Genomic DNA, 22,636 nt, shown 5'->3' with positions numbered 1-22,636 from the left:
ATATGCCTGTATACATATGCATACACACACATGCATATATCTGTGTATATCTATGTATATGTATGTATACCTATGTGTACACGTATGTATATATGTCTGTGCCTATGCACGTGCATATATTCTTGTGTATATATATAGATGTACGCACATGCATACACTTATACATAAATATGCATTTGAGTATATATAACACTTGTACATATGTACACATAAATGTATACGTTATGTGTGTATATCTGTATATATATATCTGTGTATACATATGTGTATATGCATATATGTGTATATATATCTGTGAATACATGCATGTTTATGCATATATGTGTGTATATATGTATGTATACATATAGGTATTTATATATGACTATGTCTATACATGTGCATATATTCCTGTGTATATATATGTATGCGCATGCACACACATACATAAATATACATTTGTGTATATATAACACATGTATGTATATTAATGTGTATATGCACATATATATGTGTGTATATCTGTATATATATCTGTGTATACAGACATGTATATGCATATATGTGTGTATATCTGTATGCATATGTATATGTATGTATATATGCATGTCCATATGTATGTATATGTTTATGCATGCGCATATATTCCTGTGTATATATAGATGTGTGCATATGCACACACATACATAAATATGCATTTGTGTATATATAACAGATGTATGCATATGCACATGTATATATATGTGTGTATATAGCTGTATCTATATGTGTATATATATATATCTGTGTATAGTCTGGGACTGCGACACTGCAAGAGCTCCCCCTTCCTCCAATGAAAGTTGGTTTTCCCAGGATCTGTGCACATTTATAGGTCTTGATCCATAAATGGATGATTAATGGATCCATATGTCCCATAAATGGCCCATAAATGGATCTCGGGTCCTCGCACTGAGGCAGAATATTGGGGATGGGTGGTGGGGCAGCCACCCCCTGCCAGCAGCCACAGCCACAGAGGCGTTTAAAGCTGGGGAGCCCCGCATCCCTCAGAGAGCCTGGAAGAGGACGGTTCAGCTGATGGATCCCTTATGGATACAACAAAATCCAGAGGGACCTGGACAGGCTGGAGAGGTGCGCCTGTGCCAAGCTCATGAAGTTCAACCAGGCCAAGTGCGAGGTCCTGCACGTGGGTTGGGACAATCCCAAGCACAAACACAGGTCGGGCGGAGAAGGGATGGAGAGCAGCCCCGAGGAGAACAACTTGAGGGTGTTGGTGAATGAGAAGCTCAACATGAGCCAGCAACGTGCCCTGGCAGCCCAGAAAGCCAACCACATCCTGGGCTCCATCCCCAGCAGCGTGGCCAGCAGGGTGAGGGGGGGGATTCTGCCCCTCTGCTCTGCTCTGAGGAGACACCACCTGCAGTGCTGCCTCCAGCTCTGGGGCCACCAACATCAGAAGGACATGGAGCTGTTGGAAAGAGGCCAGAGGAGGCCACGGAGATGCTGGGAGGGCTGGAGCCCCTCTGCTGCGAGGACAGGCTGAGAGAGTTGGGGGGGTTCAGCCTGGAGGAGAGAAGGCTCTGGGGAGACCTTAGAGCCCCTTCCAGTCCCTAAAGGAGCTCCAGGAAAGTTGGGGAGGGACTCTTGATCAGGAAGGGGAGCCATAGGATGAGGGGGAACAGTTTTAAACCGAAAGAGGGGAGATTGAGCTGAGATCTGTGGAAGAACTTCTTTGCTGTGAAGGTGGTGAGAGCCTGGCCCAGGTTGCCCAGAGAAGCTGTGGCTGCCCCATCCCTGGAGGGGTTCAAGGCCAGGTTGGAGGGGGCTTTGATCAACCTGGTCTGGTGGGAGGTGTCCCTGCCCAGGGGGGTTGGAACTGGATGATCTTTAAGGCCCTTTCCCACTCTAACCATTTTATGATTCTATGCTTCTAAAACCCTCCAAAATACCTGTTGCAGGAATGTTTCTAGAGGAGCCTCATCTCCTTCCTCATCTCCGCAAACCAGAGCCTGACGATTTTTCCAATTTTTCAGGAACAACATCAAGCGCGGTGGAAGAAGAGATAAGAAACGCACATGCCAGGAGTCGGGCGATGCTTCGAGGCTTGGGACCGGACGTCAACTGAATGGAGCGTCTGCTGTTGGGCGTGAAAGCCCAACGCTGCTCCAGCTCCCGCTCGTCTCTGCTTTGTGGATTTTTTAGCCTTATTTCTTTGCCAGAGTGATATAAATAATCCTGGATATTACAGCCCATGGTGTCCTGCCCCGATCCTGTCCAGATGCCTTGCCGTGGGCGTGGGGGTGCTTAAATAAATATATAAAACCGTATTTCAAGGAAGGCAGGGAGATAGCTCTCTGTCATAGGCTGCTCTGACAGTACTGCTGCTCCTGACTGTTCTAGTGATTCTCCGAGAGCGTTTCTTTGGACGAAATATATTCTTGGAATACTTGAAATACTATTTCAGCTGAAAGACCCTTCTGGTCATGGAAGGAAAGACTACATTAATTGGTTTTCAAACTTATTTTTGATTTCTTGTACATAGCGAGAAAGAAATAAGCAGATTTTTAAGGTAAACGGGGGAATTTTACCACTGCATCACTCAGAAGAAGACATGGTCTTGCCCTGGCATGGTGCAGAAAGTCAACAGAGATGCTTTCCTTGCCATCATGCTGGGAGCTGCTGGAGAATTAGCAAGGGTTAGAAATAATTAGCAGTGCTGGGTTGTGTAAGCACAGCTCTGCTACTTGTTAACCTGAGTTCCGTTGGCCCTGGGATTTTTCAAGAGGGATTAAGAGATACAACTTGCGGCTGCCAGATGATAAGAACGAAAGGGTCAGGGTGATCATCTCATCCGACCTCCGGCATGTAACCAGGGGCATCCCGAATATAGTTTTTGCCTTAAAGGTGCATTTCTTTTAAAGAAACGTGGACACCTGAGATAAAAATAGCCCCGGTGGTAAATCCAGCCCCCCAATTCTGGCCACAGCCGCAAACAAAGCCCAGTGTTAAAACTGAGCTCTCCGCCCAGCGTTTATTGTTTTGCCTTTAGATTTTCTACAACTTTGCTCTCTGTGCTCGGCAGCCCTATTATCACTGCTTTATTTCCAACCTAGGTATTTATAGCCCTCTGAGCGAGGCATCCTTTAATCTCCTCTTGGCTGAGCTACCGATACCAGCATCCCCTAATCCTTCGCCACAGGGCAAGTCGTACCCTGGCCCTCCAGCAGGAGCGAACCCCGCATCTCCCCATAGCTGCCAGAGGTGTCGCTTCCAACATAAACCATTTTCCCTTCCAACCAAAACCACTCTATGATTCTATTAGGACCAGGGGTAATGGCTTCAAATTGGAAGAGAGGAGATTGAGCTGAGATCTGGGGAAGAAATTCTTTGCTGTGAGGGTGGCGAGACCCTGGCCCAGGTTGCCCGGGGAAGCTGTGGCTGCCCCATCCCTGGAGGGGTTCAAGGTCAGGTTGGAGGGGGCTTGGATCAACCTGGTCTGGTGGGAAGTGTCCCTGCCCAGGACAAGGGGTGGCACTGGATGGTCTTTAAGGTCCCCTTCCAACCCAAACCGTTCTACGATTCCCACGGGACCCAACCACGGGCAAGTCAGGAGCACGCGTGTGGGCATGTGGCAGATGGGTGGCAGGTGACGGCAGCATGGGGGTGTGGGTGGAGAAGCTCCTGGCAGGAGCCCTGTCACCAAAAGCCTGCCGGGTCCCACCTGAGAAGGAGTCACACCTCACCTCTCAGGGACCAGATGCTTCCTTCCCCGGGATGGGGGGCAAAATCTGGGGGAAATGGGATGGGGAAGAGGGTGAGGGAAAGGTGGAACGCAGCTGCAGTGATGGACAGGCATCATACCGGGATGAGCCTGGCGCTGCCTGACCCCTGCGTGCCGCTTCACGTGCTCGGAGCTTTGTGCGCAATGAATCACTTACCACATGTGTGATGTAACATGAGGGTGTTAATAGATCTCATTACTATCCGATTTACTAGGGGAAACTGAGGCACGGAGAGGTGAATATTGTGCCTGGGGCATCCTGGGGCTAGATTGCACGAGACCTCATGCTGCTGTCCCGTGCTTGCTTTACTAAGGCAGATAGGAATTAGGTGCAGCTGGCAGTAGCACCCGTGGAGGATGCTGAAGGAAAGCCTGGGGGGAGAGGATGAGCTCGGCACTCAGGGTACAGAGCCTTGGCCCTAGCATTCGTGTCACGACACAGCAAAGAATCCTCCCCTTTGCCATGATGAGTGGGATCCCATCCGGCTCCCAAGAGCTCCTCCGAGCTGCTCTCCCCCTGCTGCGCTTTTCCATAGGAGGTGATGGGTTTGTTCCTTGGACTCTTGGGAGTCTCTTACCTGATTTCACCCAGCTGTGTTGCCCTCCTGCAGAAGCTGAAGCACCCATGAGGGATTTCCAGTATCCCAGCATCCACACCACAGGACAAATCCCAGGTGCCAGAGGTGCCGGAGCCAAGCCTGGCCCTGTCCCAGGAGAGCATCCCCCAGCAGGACCAGGTCTCAGATCCCATTGCTGACCCTCTAAATTAGCACCTTCATGATGAGTACCCTCTGAGGGACTTCTGTTTCATGAATTGGCCCGATTCCTTTCTTAAATCCATGGGAGTGTTTATCCTTTGCACAACCCCCCGGCTCAGCTCCGCTTGCCACTTCCTTTCCAATCTCCATCCCGCCTCAGGGTTCATTTCTTTCTCAAATGCAGTTCAGACGAAGCTTAAGAGACAAATCAGCTTTACAAAGCATTCCTCGTGTAGGAGGAACAGTTTTCAGAAAGCTTTTCTTTCCCCACTTAAAAAAAAAAAAAGAAAAGAAAAAGGGGAAAGAGCTAAGTTTGGTGGCTGCTGTTGATATTTCCATATATTTAACATGTCCCTTGCTATGGAAAAAGAGCAACTGCCACTCAAGGTTTACCCTCCTCTGTGACATGCCCAGAGGACTGGGGAAACTGGTGCTCTAAACTGGTTTTCGTAATTCAGTTACTTGCCCACAGCAAACCTGGGGGCTGGTTTTCCCTCTGATCCTGCCATGTCCCCTTGTCCCGTAAGCTTGTACCACTCCACGGTGAGACAGCCAGGAGCTGAAACATAAAAGACTCAGTCTTTTGCGGGAGCCAAGCCGGCCTGAGGTGACCCAGCACAATAGATAATTGGTTGGAGAAGGGAGGGTGGGTAGGTAGAGCATCACCTCTTCTGATCCATCTTGTTTCGGACCGTTTTTTCCCTCCCAACGCCGAAACTTGGAGCTGCCGCCCAGCAAAGTGGAGCTGTGAAATCATCTTTGATATTTTAACAACTATTTTCTGTTTTCTGACAGCCACATACTGTTCCAGCATTCGTGTCGAACAGGCTTTCTGAGTCAGATGCAAAATAAACCGACACATGGTCCCCTCTAATGTTCCCATCCCAGCATGTATGGTCCTGTGATCTCAGTGCCGCCATGAAGAAACCGAAAAGGCTCTTGGCCAGGTTTCTGTGCTGCTCCAAGCAGCGCACAGCCCCAACAGCAACAGCTCCTTTGCACCACACTGCTCCTGTCGATACTGTTATATGGAATGACTCCGAGCCAGAGTGGCTTGGCTGGGCTCAGGGCCACACCGCTAAACACGCTGCGTCCCCAAAAACACGTGGCCCATCCAAAACTCCCCCTCTGGCTCCAGTGCATCTCCTGGCCATGCCGAGATCATAGAATCATAAAATCACAGAATGGTTTGAGGTGGAGGGGACCTTAAAGATCATCTAATTCAACACCCCTGCCATGGGCAGAGACACCTCCCACCAGACCAGGTTGATCAAAGCCCCCTCCCACCTGGCCTTGAACCCCTCCAGGGATGGGGCAGCCACAGCTTCTCTGGGTAACCTGGGCCAGGCTCTCACCACCCTCACAGCAAAGAATTTCTTCCACAGATCTCAGCTCAATCTTCCCTCTCAGTTTAAAACTGTTCCCCCTCCTCCTATGGCTCCCCTTCCTGATCAAGAGTCCCTCCCCAACTTTCCTGGAGCCCCTTTAGGGACTGGAAGGGGCTCTAAGGTCTCCCCAGAGCCTTCTCTCCTCCAGGCTGAACCCCCCCAACTCTCTCAGCCTGTCCTCACAGCAGAGGGGCTCCAGCCCTCACAGCAACTCCATGGCCTCCTCTGGCCTCTTTCCAACAGCTCCATGTCCTTCTGATGTTGGTGGCCCCAGAGCTGGAGGCAGCACTGCAGGTGGTGTCTCCTCAGAGCAGAGCAGAGGGGCAGAATCCCCCCCCTCACCCTGCTGGCCACGCTGCTGGGGATGAAGCCCAGGATGGGGTTGGCTTTCTGGGCTGCCAGCACACACTGCCGGCTCATGTTGAGCTTCTCACCCACCAACACCCCCAAGTCCTTCTCCTCAGGGCTGCTCTCAATCCGTTCTCTTCCTGGCCTATATTTGTGCTTGAGACTGCTGTGATCCAGGTGCAGGACCTTGCACAGATCACCTTCTAGACCTGGGCTGCCAAGTTCAACCTCCCAGGATACTTCACTAAGTCCTCCCCAAAGCCTCGGTGATGCCCTTCATTCCTGGGGGAAAACCTGTCCCCCCCAACGCATGTCCTCACACCTCTCTAAACCAGCTGCCTCCCCGGGCTGTGAAGCGGAGGTTAGCATTGCCTTCATAATGCAACCTGTAAGATTCGGAGGGATTCAGATCTATACCCAAACAAGCTTCATCGGGGACTGGTCATGATGACACGATGGGTTGCTGCTGGTGCCATGACATGCTGCTGTGCGTGCCTGCACGGGTAATCGCCGTGGCTCAGTTCCACAAGCTGTGATTAAGTCATTAATCAGACTTCAGTCGTGTAAAAATATTTGAGATTACAGGTCAGCACTGAATTCCTTCTTGGAAGGGTTAAGCAAATTACTATTTAGCGCTGGCTGACAGGAGGTCGTAGTGTGTCAGACACAAGACATGATGCTGTAACCCAGAGCACAGCCATTGTCGCACCATCAGATTTTGAGTTCTTCAAAAGGAACCCACTAATTCCTCCAGGCTTGTTACAAACTCAGCCTTTGGTCCATCAAGGGCTAGACGTTAAATCACGGTAGTGTCTTGGGTTGAGAGACACAGGACTAACTTTTCTTCTAATGCTGGGGAAAATTGCACTTTTAGAAGACTCTAGTGTCTGAATTTGTGAAAATATTTGCTTTATAGCTAGCCAGGCTCTGTGGGATTCAAGGTTAGTGTTTTTGAGCCTTGCCAGGTGCAGGGACGAGGAGGAGCAAGGCCTGGGCATTTGACCCAGGCTGGCCAACAGGATTATTTCGTACCATGAATGTCACATTCAATATAAATTAGAGAAGTTTGCTGCGTAGCGGGCTCTCTCCCTGATGGTGATGGTCCAGAGAACTCCTTGCCCCGGTGCCGGAGCCCTGAGGCTTTCCCTTCCTCCTGAAGCCATTGCGCTCCCAGTGTCCGATACTTGCTGTCCCTGCTGGGAGTGCACAGCTTCTGCTGAGAGAATTGGCTGAGTATAATTCCTGTATATCTTATATCAGTATCGGCATTAATACTGGTTCTTTAGTATTATTGTTAATGACAGTCTTAGTCTACTAAATCTATTTATATTTCAACCCTTGTGTTTCTTTGTGTTCCCTGACTCCCCTTTCCGAGTGGGGAGGGGTCATCGGGTGATAGAATAATTGTCTAACAACGATAGATCGTTATGGGTTCTCTCAAACCATAACAGGTACAACAAAATGAACCACCCTGAGCCTGGCAGTCAGTCCCTCCTTTTCCATGCCCAGCGGTGGGGATGTGCCCTGGCACCTGCTTCAGCAGGGTCACGGGGTGGGCGTGCAATCATTCACAACCAAGCAGGCCCATCGTGCTCGCCGATTAAATTATCTTCTTCCGCCGGTTCTCAGAAACGTAATTTGCTTTCAGTTAATAAGCAAACTTCTCCCCTCTCAAGGCGTTATTTGCAGAGAGGTAAAATCAGGGGGCACTTCATAACGGTGGAGAGGAGGGAGGGATGGGGCTGTTCCACCGGCACCGTGTTTAACGAGGATGCTGCTGGAGGTTGCACCGTAGTCGGCCACCACGTATCAGTCCCGCTGATGTCCCCTAATTAGCGATGAGGGACAAAAACTGCAGTCCTTTCAGAGGACCTCCCTTAGAAGAGGAGCTTAAGCAGCGCATGAAGCCTCCCGCTATCCCTCTGCTGAGGAGGGGACTGCACCCCACAGGCTCTGCTGTGTATCTCGTTGCTTTTCCTCGCAGGTGGGTCTAAGAGGGAAAGTTTGTTCAGCATTCGCAGTGATGTCCCCCCCAGCTGAAACCCCACTAGGTGCAGTCAGCCCTCCACCAGCAGCACCCCAGGAGCATCTCACGGGCAGCTGGGGTAGGAGAAGGTGCTCAGCTGCTGCTCAGCCTCACAGTGGTCCTCCCATGGACCATGCAAACACACATCTCAGCTTTTCCGGACATCCACTCCCACAATTAAGTCTTTTTTTCTTCCTTCTTTTTCTTTTGTTCTTCTCTAAAGCAGGATCTCTGAAGCTGTCAGCTGGAAGGACATCAGCCCCATGCATTTTCCCAGAGAGGAGGACATGGTAGCATTGCCCCCTCACCCAACCCGTGACAGAATAAGCAAAATGGAGGAGGCAGGTGTTACTTTAGCAAGGCATATTTAAGTGCTTAATTAGGTCAAAGGAAAACACCATGCGTCGCTTGTTAGAGCTGGTGTATCAGTCTGGAGGGTGAAGTAATAAGAAAATCAGTACAAAAACATCAGCTTGTGAGTGCTCCTGGTGCCCATAGGATGGGTCCATTTCACAGGTGACCTCCACAGCCTCTTTTATACATGAGGAAACTGAGGCAGAGAAACATGAAGGGGCTTGGGCCAGAACATCACGGGCACTAGGAGCCAGCACAGGAGCATGAGCAAGGGACACACTGAGGTGGTACCTTACTCATATTTTTAAAGGGCTGGCAAGCGGTGGGGACAACCATTGCACCTGTCTTCCATCCAGATGGTTCAGCCTCCCCTCTTGTACCCTCCTTTGAGAGGAGCAGCCATTGTCCCCTTGCCGATTTACCACTTGGAGACCAGTCCACACCATGTCCAAGTCCACACTGTCTAACCATGGGTTAGTTGAAGAAACAAAGCAGCTTTTGAGTTCTCAAATCCCATGAAAACACACAAAACCACAGATGTCTATATATTTTTGTTTGCATTCAATATAGGCAGCCAAAGCTCTTTTTTTTTTTTTTTTCTTTTCCCCCTCCGTATGTTATGGAAAAAATCCTGTGCTTTCTGTCTGGGAACTCATATGCTATGATTTAAGCCACATGAGCTGGCTGCGTGGTAACAGAGTAATACTCTTTCCTTGGCTTTCCCACACAAAACATATGATTAACCTGGTGTCTTCTGGCTGGTTGAAGGCTGGCAGTCCAAGGCAGAAGTTAAAGGGAAGGAGGCCATCACGGGCTCTGTCAAGATAAGGTTGGTTAGTCATTGCTCAAAGGGGATTTGAGGCCAAGACCTGATTTAAAGCCCTCCCAGGGCCAGGCCAGCATAACTATATTCAACCCTTCCACCCACTTTGAGGGTGGTGAGATGCCTACAACAAGGCCCATGGTGGCCTGGCTGTGACTGGACCCACCAGATCTCCTCTGGGCATCTCCAGCTGTACTTGAACAGAGGCTCAAACACCATAGGTGATGTGGGTGACGTCTTTGGGGGAGGAACTGAAAGGCTCCTACCAATTACAGGACAAGGGGCAACAGGCACAAAATGGAACACAGGAAATTCCATCTGAACACAAGGAAAAACGTCTTTACTTTGAGGGTGGCAGAGCCCTGGAAAAGGCTGCCCAGAGAGGGTGGGGGGTCTCCTTCTCTGGAGACATTCAAAACCTGCCTGGACACGTTTCTGTCCAACCTGCTCTGGGTGTCCCTGCTTTGGCTGGGGATTGGACTGGATGATCTCCAGAGGTGCCTTCCAACCCCGACCATTCTGTGTTTATGTAACTGCAGAGGTGGTGGGCAATGATCTTCAGGGGTTGTATGCCAAACATTCCAAATCTCTCATTTTCTCCATTTAAGTGACGGGTCTTGTGGGACAGGGCTGGCACCAGCTCTTGGTCTTTCTTCTCCAGACCAGGCAGTACCCGTTGTGTTTGTCCCTTCCTCGGGGTTTGCATCTGGATCATACTACTGGTTTGGGGTTTCTCTTTGCTTTTGTCATCTGTCGTCCATCATTGGCCAGTCTGGCCTAAACCACGACATAGGGTCACTGCTGGATTTTGGAGTCAAGACTCAGCTGTTCATAGCCATGTTTCATTCCTGGACTGACGCAGCCAATACCGAATCCCCTTGTTTTCAGCTAAAAGATCAAAACATTTCCTGCCTTTGCACTTAAATATGCATTTACCATCGCTGGACTTCATTTGATGTGATCTCGTCCTTTCACCTGGGAAAAACCCCCTTCTGCAGCCTCAGTTTTACTTGGGCTTGCTTGAAGTAAATTGCTGCGATATTGGTAAGGAAAAAGCCTTGCTCTGAGTATTATCCAGATGCTGAAGAACACCGCGTCCCAGGCTGGTGTCTGCAGGCTCGGGGAATGGCAGCTTGCCGCAACCCGGAATGAATCAGAGCTGTGAAAGCACAGGCTCACTAACAGAAGCCAGCATCCCACCTTCCTAACAAACACTCAGCCCTGCCTGCCCACAGACCTGGGCTCTTGGTGGCTCCATCAGGTCCTGCATGATCCTGAGGAAGATGTGCTGTTGTTCCACCCGCCGCTGGTGGTCTTTTCCAGGACACCGTCACCAAATGGCTTCTTACAGCTCGGTGATAAATGACCCCTAAAGCACGTTGCCTGTGTCTGCGACAATAAAATAACCCATGCCAGAGCCTCAGCATTGTTTTGGACCAGGCCAACGAGCCCAAGCATTGCCCAGGCGTGGTTAGAAAATCGCGTGAGCCAAGGACCACCCGGAGGAGGCAGTTTGGATGGGGCCACCTTGTCTGGGGCTGCAGGAGACTTTGTCAGCAGTAGTACATTGCCAGCTGGCCTCAGGACCAGGAAACCATGTGGGACACTTTATATATTGATATATCCGTTGTCTTTGAGGCTCGACGGTGGTCCAAGAGCCACTGGCGTAACACAAACTCACCCTGCTTCCTCCTTGGCAGGAGTGATCAATGTGATGCTCACCAAGCCAAGGTTCACAGCCAGGGGAAACAAGGCTTTCCCAGCAGGAAAACTAGGAAATGGAGGGAGAAACATGCTATTTTTTAAAAACTCATACCCGGCTTGTGCAAAAAGGGGAAGAGAAATGAAACCATCTGCTTGTGGAGTGGCTCGTGAGTCACTCAGATACTAAGGTGTGGTATCACAGCCTGCAGAGCTCGGCAGGTCCACCCTTGCTTTGCTGCCTCCTGCGGCAGGAGCCAAGCCGTTTTTCAGGGCTGGGTGTTGACACCATTCCTGGGTACGGCCGATCACCCAGTGAAGACAGGCTTGCTCCAGGGCCGCCCAGCAAATCCTCATGGGAGCCAGACGTGCTCTGACGCAGCCTGGCCATGCCAAGACCAGCTGCTGCCCGGGATCTGGTGCAGAAACCATCACAGAATCATGGAATGGTTTGGGTTGGAAAAGACCTTAAAAATCACCCAGTTCCAAACCCCCCAGCCCTGGGCAGGGACACCTCCCACCAGAACAGGTTGATCAAAGACCCCTCCAACCTGGCCTTGAACCCCTCCAGGGATGGGGCAGCCACAGCTTCTCTGGACAACCTGGGCCAGGATCTCACCACCCTCACAGCAAAGAATTTCTTCCTCAGATCTCATCTCAATCTCCCCTCTTTCAGTTTAAAACCCTTCCCCCTCCTCCTATGGCTCCCCTCCCTGATCAAGAGTCCCTCTCCATCCCTCCTGTAGCCCTCTTTAGGTATCACTCATGTTACTTTGGGATGGGGCACGCAGATGCATCTGATGGTGTGGCCTCATGCTGCCCGTTGTACCAAAGGGAATAAGAAAAGCTGCAGAAGCAAACGTGAGCAAAGCATTGGAGAGGCCAAAAGGAGGGTTTTTCTGGCTGTATGCTGGTAGTAAAGCCGGGCTTTGACCTCTGCGAGGCCAGGAAATGTAGGTGCAGCGTCCGCCCCTGGATCCGGCAGCAGGAATTTTCCCTACGTAGCAACAGTTGTTATGTAGCACTAACACTTGGTGATTTTCAAGGAACTGGAGAAATAGTAATTAATCTGCACATCAGCCTTGTCAGGTAGGCAGCTAAATATTTTCACCTGTGCCTTGCAGCTTGGGGAAGCGAGCTGGAAAAAAGAAAAGTGAAGTGGCTTGTCCACGGTCACAAGCAAGAGCAGCTGCCAAGATGCAGGCAGAGCTCAGCAACTGCATCAGGACAGGAGGGCTGATGAAAAGGAGAACCAGCACACCCATAGGTCGTGCACCAGGAGATACAAAGGAAGCACCTAGCTCTCAACCCAGTGGAGCAAACCTCCCATCAGAGGGACTCCTCTGCTGCTGGTGCTGGCATTTCACAGCTTGGTTTAATTATCCTAATCACTTCCATGATGACTCCTGACATTCACCTTCATTAGCCACTGGTGGCTGCGCTCAGCTGCCTCGATTTCAGAGCTATCAATGTCTGCTTTAAATAACCCATGAGTAAAATCAGCTGGGAGACAGTGTGTCTGGGCTCTCCTCTGGCATAGTCTGCATGGAGGTGGCTGGGAATGCAAGGCTGAAGCCAAAACTACAGCTCAACCCTGGCTGAGCATGGGCATGACCTTTTTCTGGATGTCTTGGGGTAGGGAGAGCTTTTTCCCTTTGGCACTGAGGGTGAAAACTGAGTGGAAGTGCGGAGAGGAGGAGGAGAAGAAGGATATGCAGGAAGGGCTAGGTGAAGTCAAGAAGTTCAGTCCATGGTGCCATCTTCCCAGTTGGTTTGGGAATGGTGTCATTGTTACACCTCCTGTTGCATAAACACATACCTGATGCCATAACCAGGCTTCAGCCAAAGGGTATTTTTTACCTCGATACCCATTTTCCCCAAAACAGAAATTCAGGTCGTGCTGCGGGTTGTCACATCCTAAAAGCCAAGGGGCTGGGGGAGTGTGTGACAGCTAGAAGGGCAAAGCAAAAGGCAGGAGGACGTGTGGTGCCACAACCACTTCTCAAAGCACAGGGCTCTAGGGCCAGTGAGCAAAGCTGGACCCTGTCCCACACCCACCAGAGCCACCAAGGCCACTGTCACAGTCACGCTGCCCTTCCCAGTGGCACGCTTTACTCGCCTCAAACCAGAGTGAAATGTTGAAAAATCACAAAATCCCAGGTAGATCACAAAGGCAAACAGGTGCTGTGATGCAGCTGCTTCTTTTTTCCTTCCTTATGGTTTAATGTGCGGTTTAAAGTTTGCAATTCCCATTTTTCCTGGGTATGCTGCTCAGGGAACACAGAAACAAAAATTTCAGGGATGCCATTTGTCGAAGTGGAAGAATTTGAGCTCTGCAAAATAAAAGTGGTGAGGTGTTCAAGGCCAGGTTGGACGGGGCTTTGAGCAACCTGGTCTAGTGCGAGGTGTCATTGGAACTCAATGACCTTTAAGGTCCCTTCCAACCCAAACCATTCTATGATTTTATGATTCTATGCTGTTGCTTTGTAGATGCTGCAGCAATGCTAAGTGCAGTTTGCCACTCTTATTTGAGGTATCCCAAGTATAATCCCTGAAAAGCTGAAGAGGAGGAGGATGATGATTCCAGAATGCCAGCAAGCAATTTCCCCCAGCACTGACCACAGTCCAAAAGCCTTTCTCTGCAATGCTTCTTTATGAAGGTATTATCTTGCAAACTAATGTGCACAGTAAATCCACTCATGCAGATTTTATTAGCGGGGACCAGCCACCCGTTAACTGCTATGGCATGCAATCCTTCTTTAAAACATAGGACGGCACCTGTTTATAATTAAGAATAAATAAAAAGCGTAAGGCTTTTGCATTGTAAAAGCAGCCCCATTTTAGCATCAGTACAGCTGGTCGAGGTATTGGGCATGAATAACACTCTCTGTGCCTGCGGCTCTCCTGGATGCCTTGCGGGATGCGGCACTTAACGAACGATGCTCTGGGTACGGCACCGCTGCCGTGGGGTAGTTGGACACTTAACTCTCGTTGTAGCTTTTGTACTTTGCCATGAGATGACTCACGGTTTAAAAAAACCCAACAAACTGAGCAAGTAGTGAGACGGTCTCACTATGAAGGATGAGGTTTAAGTATTCCTGCATTTCATTCCACTTTTACAATTGGCATTTTCTTGACTGTGAAAGTGCATGGAAAAAAAAAGGTAACGTTAATACTGTGTTCTTTGGGAAAGAGACAGCCCATGACAGGTCCTGAGTGCTTATCTCTACCTTGAAAAATCCTTGCTTTGCATCAAGTTAAATTTCTCAGTGCTGGCTCTGACGCGCTGTATCTGCTGTGTATTTTGGCTGGCTTCTCTGTTGTGCGCCGTGCTTTTTGCTGTGGCACGCAACTCACAGTCTCTTAGGAATGCTGTCGACTTTTTGCACTCTTAGCGAGAAGGATGCTGTCACTGCAAAACCCTCCTGTGTAGCCACAGGGGTGTTCCTGAAGGCTCCTCTCGGGGAACACCTTCCCTGGGTACATCATCTACCCAAACCTTTCCGGTGCTGCCAGTAAAAACCAGCAGCCGTACTGGTTTCCCGGCTGCGGCAGAGGCAGTGGCAGAGCATCGCTTGCAACCAGGCAACGACAAGGACGGAGCGGGAAGGGAGAAAACTCAATTTCATTTTGACCGCTGGCCAGCGGGCCCGTTTATGCCAGGGCAGGGAGGAGAGAGGACACGGCATCCTCCCGGCTTGGCCCTGGCTGGGAAGAACGAGGGAGGGGACCGCCAGCATCAGGGTCATCCCTCCCCACACCCTGCTGCTGAATCCAGCACCCTCCTCCCAGTCCCCCTTCAGGAAAGGGGAAAAAAGAGCCGGGGTGTGGGGGGGGAAAAGCTGATGGAGGCTTATAAAGTCCTAGTTTCTGTATGTCTTCCAGAATATGTATACGGATTTTGATACAACAGACACACTATTTTTAGTTTCCTTTGGGGTATGTTTGGGAGCAAGCCCTTAACTGTTGCTGTGCTGCTATAGAAACCGTATCCATGTACACTGACATGTTTACAATTGTTTTAAACGCCATAAACTTTCAAGGGCAAAGTCGAGCAGCTTATTTCCATTAAAGTCACTGCCCTGGTGTGACTTTCTTTTACTATTACATTTATTAATTTAGGACCCTTCTCAGCTTCATCCGGCCCCACAGATTTTTCATTCCGAGAAAGGCTTGCCAGCTCTCGCTGCCACGGCGCTTGGCAAACCCGGAGCAGAGCGGTTGCAAATCTGGCTTAGGGAAGAGAAAATGTTGGTTTTTTTTTTTCTAGCTCTCTCTGACCTCGGCTATAAGAGGGGTGTTTATCAGATACCAGGGCGCTGGTGCAAAGCTTGCTCTGCAAGCGGAGCCGCCTGCCCACTGCCTCCCCGGGCTCCATCCCGGGGCCGGGCAGTCACCGCAAAGGGTTGTTCAGCCTTTGTGGCCAGCTCATATCTATCTGGGACAACAGAGCAGTGGCCTAACTTGAAAAAAAAAAAAAAAAAAAGAAGAAAGAAGGGAAAAAAAAAAAGGCACTACAAACCCTTTTAGTTTAGGCTTTGGGGAGAGAAAAAGATTTGGTTTAATTTATTTCTTAATATTTCCTAAAGTTAAGCTTCCCCATCCCTTTTTCCTTTGAAGTTGCAATCTTTCTCCTACAAAGACTAGAAAAGGGGAGAGAAAAAGGTGGGGTTTTTTTCCAACATCACAGGTGGGCAGCAGATGTGAGAGAGAGGAATACCACATCCTTTCCTGGACATGAGATGAGGTGTATCATTTGAGCTGGATGAGGAGCACAGCTTTCACCCCATCCTCGAAGCGATAGCCATCATCTGCAAGGTGGGTCGAGGGCATGAGTCAGCCTTCCCCTGGAGCACCTGGTCCCAAAATCACCATGCCAGGGCAAGGGAGCTCCATCCGTGGCCAGGAAGGGACGAATGGCAAGGGACACCTCAGGGGTGCTCAGCACCCATTGGAGCACCTGAGCGCACATCCCCTCCCTCCTGAGCGCCATTGCTTTGCTGCCTTCAGCTGGATACTCCGGAGAGAAGAGACACTCACAGGTTCAACCACACCAAACTGGTTTTCCCTGTCCAGGAGCATCTGTGGCAAAGCCTGAAGCAGGATTTGGCCTCCAGGGTCTGTGTCTGCGTGAAGCTCTGCCTGTTTTCAGAGGTGTGAGCTTTGAAATTGGTCCTGTAAAGCTCTGTAAGCATTTTGCTAAGCTTAAACTGGGTTTCCCTGAGTTACCCGGGATCAGTGGGAATCGGGTGTACATCAAAATAAAGGAAACTAATGGGGCTTTGCTCTGAGTTTGCTCCTAACCTGATTTAATGCCGCCAATGTCGGCACCACCTACTTTGCCTCTTTCTTGTGCAAATATGCCTGTGCTTACGTGGTTATTACTTGTCATTTCATCCCTGCTGCGGTCAAGTATTTATGTTTGCTAGGTCATGCAATACAGAGCAAAACCAACAACCAAATAAGTAGTATCTTCAGTAACACCCAAACATGTAAATAGAGGCCAATGTCGATGTGGGTAGATGTGGGTTACCATTTGCCTGAGCCAGCAGTTTCACTCTCCACGTCTGCGGAGGGTGAGAAAGTGGCCATCCGACCCAACGTCTACCTTGGTGGAGGATCCCATGCTGTGTTGTGCCATGCAGAAAGACCCAGGTGGACTAGCTGACCCCTGTATGATGCTGGTGGGGCAGAGGCAGCCACGGTCATGGTGCTCTGGCCCCTGCGAGTTAGAAACCACAGCAGCCAAAACTCAGATCTTGGCCCAATGGCTGGTTTCTGAGCAGCTGGGTAATAACAGGTTATCTCTTATTGATGTGCTCACCACAAAGCAATTAACAGTTGGCAGCCAAAAAAACCCAGAGCTTGTTGTCTAAAGAACATACTTGCCTGCGGCTGGAGTTCATACTTCCCCAAAAGTCCAGACAGCGGAGGCTTTGTAAAACCTTTCAGACCACAGGATGTGCCACCAAACTCATCTTGGGAGCTGCTTAGAGGAGAAAAAAAAAAGGCATGAAGAAGGGGATTCTCCTGAAGGTCCTGTCCCCAGCTGCTGTTTTGCAGGACCCCCTTACACAGCAATGCAGGCAACGATCCCAGGATCACCATCAGGACAAACCTTGCCCCTGCCTCCTCCTTTTTAGCCCGCTTCCATGGCCCAGAGACAGGTCCTATGTGTTGCTGTGCTGCTGCCGTGTGAGCAGGGCTCGGTAGTATTTCAGGTAAACCAGTCTCGACTTGGGCCGTTTTGACTTTATTTGTTTTACTGCCAGTTAATACAAACTTCTCATCACCCTTTTGGGTACAGAACTGTTTGGGTGCTCAAATCACCCGGCTGGGTGATCATGTACACATTAATTTGGCACTCATGCACGAATTAATTGGGTGCCCATGCCTGAGCTTATCAGGCGCTCATGCATGAGTCATTTGGGTACTCATGCATGAACAGAAAGAGTACTCATGCGTAAATTAATCAGGCACTCATGGGTGCATTAATTGGTTGCCCAGGCATGGATTACCTGGGTTCTTGTGCAGGCACTGACTGGTTGCTTGTGCATGAACCTATTGGGTGCTCCTCTGTGAACTAATTAGCGCCCATGGGGGAACACAGTAATCCCTGCAGTTCATGCCTGACTCGTTCCTCTCCTTGAAGCTCATCCTGAAAAGCTGTTTGAACACAAATCCGTTCCCAACTTTACTTTCAACACTGTTATGGTCTTAATACACATCAACAAGCTCCACTCTTCCTCCCTGCGGACCAGACGGGGGGATTAATACTGAAGCAACCTGTGTACATGCTCTCTAAAATTGAATTCCAGAGTCTGGGGGTTATCAGCATCACGGTTGATATCACATCACTTTTATCTGTTACGAGCTCCCACGCCTTGCACCATGGACTGGATTATCAGGGTCAACATTATCAAAGTCCAAATATACATACTTTTCCTGACTTCACCCCTTGTCCCCGAGGACCAGGTTGGAGGAGCTGATGTCATAAAAACATGAATGCAATACCTATTGCAAACTTCACACCTTGCTTCTGCAAAACACTTAGCCTGCAAGGCTGCAGCGGTCTGAACATATAATCATCTCAAACCCCACCCCTTGCACTTATTACAAACATCAGGCCTTGTCCCTGCAAGACAAAACCAAGGTCGTTACGGCAGTTTCAATATATGCCCATTACAAATGCAACTGTTCTCCCCTCTCTGTCCCCAGAGCTCTGCTCTCCCAAGTCATCAACGTCATGTCTCCTGCTCCAGCTCCCCAGTTCAGTGCTACAAGGTCCTCTCAAGGTCCTCCCTTTTGCACAGAACGCTTGTTAACGCCTCTTTACGCTCATATGTAAGATGTTCAGGTGCTCATGTGTAAATTAATTGAGCACTCAGGCATAAATTATTTTGGATGTGCTCATGCATAAGTGAATTTCGTGCTCTTGCATGGACGCAGGAGACCTGTCCATTTACACCCAGCTTGAGCAGAGGTTGCACAGCAGCCAGCCTGGCACAACTGACCACATCAGTAATGGGTCTGCCTTGCATTTGGGGCCCTTTGGATTCTTCTCCCCCCTCCTCACGGTGCTGCGTCTGCAAGCACAGCCCCGGCATCCCACAACCTGCACTTTAGGTCATGCTGTTGGTGTTTCACCAGCTGCTTTTGAGCCCCAGAGTTCCTGTAACTCTCATAGGCTGGTGAGGGAGTCACTAGAGGGGATGGAGGTATCAGATCCTGGGTGATATTTTCCATGGGGCACACGACGTTAACGAAAAACTCTACACATTTCTAGACACACACAAAGATTTGGCAACCACAGGGCCAGCTCTGGATTCCTTTAGTCATGCTAGTCAGCACCTTGCTTGGCAGATATCAGTGCAGACCCTCACTGAGTCACGATGTGGCCCCTCATTGGAAGCACAGTGGTATCAAAGCAATACCAAGAAGCTGGAAGGGGATGGCAGCTGGATACATCAACATTGGACTGCACTGCTCATGTACTGCTTCCTTCTGGAGCCTGTCCTCCAGCCTGGACCATAGACAACATGACATCTGAGGGGCTTGACATCTGAGCCTCTGTCAGCACAACCCCAGGACACCAATCTTTGGTGGTTCCTCAGCTGCCAGCTGTCCAAGAGCAGAAGTGTTGTGGTTGACATGTGATGCTGAAGTCACCACTGGGCTGAAGCCCAGATGAGGAATTGTCTTGCTGTCCCAGGGATGTCTCTGGTCTAGAGCTGTTTGGTTTAGGAGGTTGAGGGACCAGGAGACTTGGCCTGTTAAAAAAAACCCAGTGTCCTTCCAGAAGGACAAGCCAACCAAATTATGGCAGGTAGTCATTGGTACCAAGCAAATTTAGGGCTGCAGGGTGGAAACTCCTCGAGGCTTGGTCTACATCCTCCTGCGAACTGTGCGTGATGCTGGACATGCTGTTCTCCGTGAACAATGCAACACAAGAGCTAATTCCTCTTATCCCTTTGGGCCAAGCGTGAGCTAAGCCCTTCTCTGAAGGGCAGCATTCGGTCAGCATTGCAACTGGCTGTGCAGCACAGCTTCCAGATTTGTACATTTGGTGACAGCACCATCAGGAGACGCTCATCCCACCCTATCGCAGACACAAACACAGGGGGCCTGTATCTGAAAACTGGAATTATTTCGAAGCCGGGATCACTGAGCACAGCAGGGAGGTGAAGTATCACCATGAAGAAGTAGCCTTCAGGGCAAAGCATCCCCAAAATAATTTCTTCTATGGCTCTGAAAACTATTTGGAGAAGCTGTAAGCACAACACATACGTAAACACATCTCATGGTAGGGCTACTCCATGTGAGTACTCAGGGACTAATTCCTCCATATTTGAATTGCTCAACAAGTTGCTTGTCCTCATCTCAGCAACATCTCACAAAACCTTCAGTCAGAGCATTTGGGTGTGCTCACGCCTGATGCCACCAGCACCTGGCCTCCGAACTCACCCATTTCAACAAAATATGGTCTTTGGGCAGTTTCTGAAAGCCTCCCCCATGACCCCGTTGAGGAGAGCCATTGACAAGCCTTGAGGATCACCTGGTGCACTATGGCAGGATATGGACTATACCTTGCCCTCAGCCACTATGCCCTGTGCAGAGGGCACTCTTGCTGCCCGGCAACAGGCACTTGGGGAAAGGTGAGCATTAGGGATGGGTGAGCCAAAAATAAAGTGATTTTTTTCACTGTATTTAAAGAAAACAGCCCTAATGAGGAGGGGAGGAGTTACGGTAAGAGAGGGAAGTCTGAGGGCATTTCCCATTGCAACAGACAGTGGGAGGGGGTTGCTTTGCCTGAAGACAGGATTAGCTGGCATTGCAAGAGGAGGTGGCTGAGGGAAGTGGTCGGTAGGAAAATTCACATGCTTCAAGCGTGTACCGAAGTTCAGGGACGATTTTCATACGCTTCTGAAATATTTCCTGCTTGACAAAGCTGCAGCGAGCCCCAGCAATAACCAGGGGAAGAGGCTGGTGCTGCCGCATGTGGCAGCCCTTCAAACTTCAAAAAGCCCTAGGGCAACGAGGATGATTCAAGGATTGGAGCATCTCTCTTATGAAGAAAGGCTGAGAGAGCTGGGACTCTTTAGCCTGGAGAAGAGAAGGCTGAGGGGAGACCTTATTAATGCTTATAAGTATCTAAAGGGTGGGTTGAAGGAGGAGGGAGCCAAACTCTTTTCAGTGGTTGCCAGTAAGAGGACGAGGGGCAACGGGCACAAGCTGGAACATAGGAGGTTCCACTCAAATATGAGAAGAAACTTCTTTCCGGTGAGGGTGCCAGAGCCCTGGAACAGGCTGCCCAGGGAGGTGGTGGAGTCCCCTTCTTTGGAGATTTTCAAGACCCGCCTGGATGCAATCCTGAGTAACATGCTCTGACATGTTCTGGGCAATCCTGCTTTGGCAGGGGAGTTGGACTAGATGATCTTTATGGTCCCTTCCAACTCTAAAAATTCAGTGAAATTCAGTGAAATAGCTCAGGAAGGGTCTCGAGGAAGGACTCAGAGGTGGCCAACAGGTATTTCTTGCTGCATTTTCTTCTCAAAGCAAGGAGACCTCTTCGTACACGTTGACGCACACAGATATCTGCAGACCGGGCAGGCCCAGTAATATTGCATGCAGAAAAAAAGCATGATATATGTAAAGCGTGTGTAAGGGCTTGCAAAGCAGTGGTGGAGACCACCGAAAGCTGGAAAGTAATAGTGCTGTGAATGCCAAAATAATTCACCAAGTGGGAAGAGGAAAACTTAGATACTCTGAAGCAAACTCCACTGCTGAGGGGGATATTGAAGAGTCCGTTAATAAAAGATGAGACTTGAAAAATTGTCTGTGGCCCCAGGTAGATGGTTCCTGTGCAGGCTGGTGGGTCCTGCTGCTGGTCCGAATTTAAAGATCAAGCCATTGAGCCATTGATCTCAGCTGCACTAGCAGGAGAGGTGCTCCAAATGACTTTCACACGAATCATAGAATCATTTAGGTTGGAAGAGACCTTTAAGATCATCAAGTCCAACCATTAACCTAACACTGCCAAGTTACCACTAACCCATGTCCCTCAGCACCACGTCTACATGTCTTTTAAATATCTCCAGGGATGGCAACTCCACCACTTCCCTGGGCAGCCTGTTCCAATGCTTGATAACCCTTTTGGTGAATAAATTCTTCCTAATATCCATCCTAAACCTCCCCTGGTTCAACCTGAGGCCGTTTCCTCTTGTCCTATTGCCTGTTCCTTGGGAGAAGAGACTGACCCCCCCTGGCTACACCCTCCTTTCAGGGAGCTGTAGAGAGCGAGAAGGTGTCCCCTCAGCCTCCTTTTCTCCAGGCTGAACACCCCCAGCTCCCTCAGCCGCTCCTCACAAGACTTGTTCTCCAGGCCCCTCACCAGCTTTGTTGCCCTTCTCTGGACCCGCTGCAGCCCCTCAAGGTCTTTCTTGTAGTGAGGGTCCCAAAAGTGGGCACAACCCTCGAGGTGGGGCCTCACCAGTGCCCAGTACAGGGGGATGGTCACTGCCCCATTTCTGCTGGTCACGCCGTTCCTGATACAGGCCAGGATGCTGTTGGCCTTCTTGGCCACCTGAGCACACTGCTGGCTCATACTCAACCGGCTGTCAACCAGTATTGAAAAGTTATCCCTCACAGCCTCCTCAATGCTGTCCATCCGTCCACCGTGGAGGAGGTGTGATCGATTTTCATCCTTTCCCTTAGGGAGGGCGGGCATCAAGATGCACTTCGCACTTGCAATTATTCGACCTTAAATAGATCTGTCCTGCCATGGCATGTCCATGTGCAGCTCTCCCATTCCTCCTGCCTTTGCTGAAGACTCTCAAACCATTTCAAAGGAGCATTTCCAGAGGACAGGCTGCCATTCCTCATCGATTTCTGAGGGTGCCTGAGCATGTATCCCCCCTTTCCAAGGAGGACAGCCGCTGAACCCCTCAGCAGGACAGGCTTCAAAACATTTTAATGAGAGTT

The sequence above is a fragment of the Numenius arquata genome, chromosome 7 (genome assembly GCF_964106895.1).
Source record: "Numenius arquata chromosome 7, bNumArq3.hap1.1, whole genome shotgun sequence".
NCBI lineage: Eukaryota > Metazoa > Chordata > Aves > Charadriiformes > Scolopacidae > Numenius > Numenius arquata.
This window is presented reverse-complemented; position numbering follows the sequence as displayed.